The sequence below is a fragment of the Palaemon carinicauda genome, unplaced genomic scaffold (genome assembly GCF_036898095.1).
Source record: "Palaemon carinicauda isolate YSFRI2023 unplaced genomic scaffold, ASM3689809v2 scaffold6, whole genome shotgun sequence".
NCBI classification, from domain to species: Eukaryota; Metazoa; Arthropoda; class Malacostraca; order Decapoda; family Palaemonidae; genus Palaemon; species Palaemon carinicauda.
Genome location: NW_027171871.1, coordinates 748,237 through 754,473, shown reverse-complemented (window position 1 = coordinate 754,473; position 6,237 = coordinate 748,237).

Sequence of the window (6,237 nt, the reverse complement as noted above, 5' to 3'; positions counted from 1 at the left end):
AATTTGAAATTTATGAAACTGTTGAAAGCAAAGGTAACTAGGAAAAATATTCAAATAATAATGAAGGTGTTTCCTAACAGATATACTAGGGGATATTAATGTATTTTGAAATTAAGTACAAAAAAGGGAAATTTATCCAGGAAATCTTACCATATTCAATTTATTTTAGCGAGGCAGATTTGCACCGACTCGCAGGGGTTGCCCTTTTAGCTCGGAACAGTTTCCTGATCGCAGGTTGGTTGGTCAAGATAATTCTAACCAAACAGATGGCAGGAAACTTCTCCGAGCTAAAAGGACACCCATGCGAGTCGGTGCAAATGCGCCCCAGTAATAAGAATTTAGTATAGATAATGTTCGCACATATATTTCCTTAACTTAATAAAATTGCAACAGATTCTAATAGTTGTGAAAGAAGCTGATCCAAAGGAAATAATGAGTTAATTAGGTTGTTATTAAGAGGAGAGATTCAAGACCGTCACGATATTTAGGGTAAATAATGAATATAATAATAATGATAAAAATAATAAGATTACCTTAATAAGAATAGCTTAATAATAATAATAATAATAATAATAATAATAATAATAATAATAATAATAATAATAATAATAATAGTAATGATAACATTATTAATATTAATAATATTTTAATAGTAAAAATAATAATAATATCAATAATACTGTTATAGTTTTTAGAATAATCTATTGTTAATTTTTTCTCATTGCTTATTTATTTCCTTATTTAATTTCCTCGTCGGGCTATTTTTCCCTGTTGGAGACCTTGGGCTTACAGCATCTTGTTTTTTTAACTAGGGTTGTAGCTCGGGTCGCATGCACTAGTGTGTGTGTATATATATATATATATATATATATATATATATATATATATATATATATATATATATATATATATATAGTAAAAGAATAAGACCGAACTAAGGAAAAAGTAATGAAAAGGAATAAATCTAAACCATTGCCACGATAAGGATCAAGGAAACAACTCCCGAGATATCAAAAGTAGAAAGGCTACTGCACCAACTCTAAAATAAATTACATGAGATCAAACAGCTTCCCTATATGGTTACCACTACTGTAAATACCCGAGCATACAACATTCATTAAGATATTTAACGACGATTGTGGTTGTAGTACTCAAGTTATATTAAGGCATTTAGAAAAATTTAAAATATATCGAGAGGATGATTCTGCAGAACTTGGAACTAAAGAAATGGTCGGTATTTGAGAAAATAGTCGCCAATTAAAAGGCATTTTGACTTTCATAAACGTCAAAATGCCGAGTCAACCAAATAAATAATGGAAGTCAAAAAATTTACCGTTCGGATGACGAGCAAAAATAAATTTAAAATCTAACATTCTGATGAATTTATTTTCTCATTTAGATAACTTTACAAAAAAGCATTTCAGGAATCAAACAAATATTCCATTCAACGCATAGCAACATAAAAACCATTGAGAGTATATTAATTTATATTCCATTATTCGAGTATTTGAAGATTGGGCTGAAGCCAAGGTCACCTGTAATAGACGACCACATGAAGCAAAATATACTTTGATACTACAGCTTCAGTGATGCGTTTCTTGTCTCTCGTTGTATTTGACAACAGACGTGAATGACAGGAAACTCCGACATTGTAGTCATTCAGGAAGATTAACAAGTTGAATGAAATATTTGAAAGCGGACGGGGTCCAGTGATTACGTTCCCCTTTGCATCTGGAAATATACAAAAAGAGAAGAATGGAATTTCCCTGCATAGATACTTAAGCCAATATAATACGATTCTAGTGGTGTATCCAAAATCATTCAATTATCTGACCTTGTAAATATTATGTACTGAGTTATATTATACTATACTCAAGTTTTTTTAATGAGGTGCATTTGCACCGACTCGCAGCGGTGCCCTTTTAGCTCGGAAAAAATCCTGCTATCTGATTGGTTAGAATTATCTTGTCCAACCAATCAGTGATCAGGAAACTTTTCTGAGCTAAAAGGGCACCCATGCGAGTCGATGTAAATCTGCCTCACTAAAAAGAATCAACTATAGTGTACCTGGGCTGTCAAAAATGACTCATAAATATTTAGATAGATTTGCATTCGCACATACACAGATTCAACCCTTTCCACCCCCTCCCCTTTTATAACAACCCGCTGGTACGACAATTTGTGGGAAATTGTGCTTTCCGAGTGAACCTCTTTGGGTACTCCCTCTCTCCGAGGTATGGCTATTCTCTTCCTCTGAGTGTGACGATATATATATATATATATATATATATATATATATATATATATATATATATATATATATATATACTGTATATATATATATATATATATATATATATATATATATATATATATATACATATATATATATATATATGTGTGTGTGTGTGTGTATGTATTATGTATATTATATATATACATACACATATATATGTATATATACATATATATATATATATATATATATATATATATATATATATATATATATATATATATATATATATCTTTGGCTTCAGCTTTTCGCATTCCTATAAAGGGGTCGCTGTTTCTAGTCGGCCTTCTCCATCTTCCTCTGCCGTGTACATCTTCTTCACTTAGATTCTTTTCCTTCATGTCATATATATATATATATATATATATATATATATATATATATATATATATATATATATATATATATATATATATATATATGTTATGCAGAACATCGATGACAAATGCAGCCCTTTCTAGTCCGAATCTGGACAAAGGCCTCAGACGTGTCAATCCATGTCTAGGGGTAGGACAATTTTCATCACCACGCTGACCAGAGTGAATTGGTGATGGTGGAAAATATTTGTCTAATCGCTCACAGTAACCAACCGAGTGTGGGTGAACCTTATATACTGTATGTATATAAAGTATATATATATATATATATATATATATATATATATATATATATATATGTGTGTGTGTGTGTGTGTGTGTGTGTGTGTGTGTATCATCATCATCATCATCTCCTACGCCTATTGACGCAAAAGGCCTCGGTTAGGTTTTGCCAGTCGTCTCCATCTTGAGCTTTTAAATCAATACTTCTCCATTCATCATATCCTACCTCACACTTCATACTCCTGAGCCATGTAGGCCTGGGTCTTCCAACTCTTCTAGTGCCTTGTGGAGCGCAGTTGAAGGTTTGGTGAACTAATCTCTCTTGGGGAGTGCGGAGAGCATGCCCGAACCATCTCCATCTACCCCTCACCATGATCTCATCCACATATGGCACTTGGGTAATTTCTCTTATAGTTTCCTTTCTAATCCTGTCCAGCGATTTAACACCTAATTTTCCTTCTGAGGGCTTTGTTTTCAAATCTACTAAATCTGTTGGAGTTTGTTCAATTGTCATACCATGACTCATGTCCCTACAGTAACACTGATCATACTAAACTGATAAATAGTCTGATTTTTATATGTAATTTCAGGTGATTTGATTTCCAAATTTAACTTAACCTAACCATTGTCTGATTTTCTTTTTTTAATCTTCCATTAAACAAATTCTAAGAACCCTATATTAGCAATCATAGTTCCTAAGTATTTAAATGATTCTACTTCATTAATCTTTTCTCCTTCCAGTGATATTTCATCTTCCATTGCATATTCCGGTCTCATCATCTTTCTTCTATTTATATTGAGCCCAACCTCATGAGATATTTCATGCATTCTGGTAAGCAAGCATTGCAAGTCCGGTGAAGTTTTGCTAATAAGGGCAGCATCATCAGCATTCTAGGTCCACTAATTTTCTTTTCCACCATCCCTAGCTGTTCTGTGCATTACAAAATCCACGAGGAGGATATATATATATATATATATATATATATATATATATATATATATATATATATATATATATATATATATATATATATATATATATAAATATGAATATAAATATACATATATATATGTATATATATAATGAAAAACAGCCACAACAATTGCAGCTGTTTCAAGGTTGCTGCTGGACAAAGGCCTCAGACATATCAATCCATGTCTAGAGATATGCCAGTTTTCATCACCACGCTGGCCAGTCCGGATTGGTGATGGTAGGAGACATTCGCCATATATATACAGTATATATATGTATATATATATATATATATATATATATATATATATACATATATATATATGTGTGTGTGTGTGTGTGTGTGTGTGTAGGTATGTATGAATATATACCTTTACTTATGTAACATAATTTGTTTATTTAGCTCATATACATTCTATTAGGAGAAAATAGACTTATTATTTTAAAACCCATATAGAAACGAAAAAATATATAAATCAATAGTGTCTATTTTCAAACCAAGATTTATAATTAGAATGGAAATATTAAAAATTTTTGTAATCAATCATATCGGGAGAGTCGCTATTTTTATTTCACTTTTCGGATGTTATTTCTCAACTATGATTTTACATTATTAAATATCAATAACGAACACAATACATATATCATGAATCGATCACATATTTACTCTTAAGATTCGAAACCTCAAGAGTAATACAATCTCTCTCTCTCTCTCTCTCTCTCTCTCTCTCTCTCTCTCTCTCTCTCTCTCTCTCTCTCTCTCTCTCTCTCTATATATATATATATATATATATATATATACATACATATATATATATATATATATATATATATATATATATATATACACACATATATATATATATATATATATATATATATATATATATATATTTATATATATATATATATATATATATATATATATATATATATGTATGTATATATATACATATATATATATATATATATATAGAGAGAGAGAGAGAGAGAGAGAGAGAGAGAGAGAGAGAGAGAGAGAGAGAGAGAGAGAGAGAGAGAGAGTAACAGGAAGTAGACCTTAGATTATTTACTTTCATAATTCAATCATATTAATAATATAGTAATGATTGAACTATAATTGTTAGCTTGCGCATAGATAATAACACACCAGTTTTTTTCTTTCGGCGTGAATGTCTATTTCCATTTCAGTTACCTTTTATAATATGAAAATATTTTATTTATAAATGAATATAAATCAACAAAAGGATAAATATAAGCAGGGACAACGTTACTGGTCAATGAAATTTGGGCAAAGTACATTACTAGTGAAGAGCATAAGAAAAAAAAAAACACACACACACATATTAAGATCCATTCTAGTCCAAGGAGAAGTTAAGTGTTTCATTGCCCCTAATGAACATGATAAGTTGATGTAGCCTATGTGGCACGAAAAAAAGACGTTTTTATAAGTGGCACAAAGGGGTTACTGGCCAAAGATACTTAAGCAGGGATAGGGATGACGTAGCTTCTCAAGATCTGATCTCTTCATCTCAGCTATCCAATGGATTTACTTATTTTACTTACTTTGATGGCTGCTTTTCCGGTCCCATACAGCAGGGGAACCCCACTCTCTACAGGACCTCCACTGTCGTTTTACCTTGTTTGTTCAGAGTATTTAACGTTTTATATCGCGTATTGTTCATTTACTGTTAAATCGTCACGGTCAAAAGACTCATGAAATAAGAAAGTCTTCAGTTTCCTCTTGAAAGCCTTAATGTCTTCAATCATTCGAATGTTTCGTGAGAGCTTATTATATAGTCTCGGGGCCGCATATTTAAAGGCTCTGGAGCCTTAAGTAGACATAAATCTAGGTTCCAACAGTTTGAAGCCTTCAGTAACTATTCTCGTGTCGACACGATTTGTTGGCTGCGCAATATGTAGCAATTCTCTTAAGTATTTTGGACGCCCGGTTCTGATAAATTGGTGGGTTATTGTACATATTTTAAATTCAATTCTCGCTTTAATCGGCAGCCAGTGTAAATCGATTAGTATAGGGGTGATCCTTTCTCTAGGTGGGACACTTTTTATCAGTCTTGCTCCTCTGTTCATTATGTGTTGTAATTTCTTAAGTTGGACTTTTGGTAAATTGTAGTAGATAGAGTTGCAGTTGTCAATCCTGTTAATAACACAGTTTATCATAAGTTTCCTTACAGAAGTTTCGTCCAGGTACTTTTTTATAAACGCAACATTTCTTAGATGAAAACCAGCAGCTTTTATTACATTATATTTTGGGGCATTTAGAGACAGGTTACAGTCAAGAAATACACCTAGATATCGGCACTAGATATCGACACCGAGTCATTATTTATGTTCATTTGAATATCACC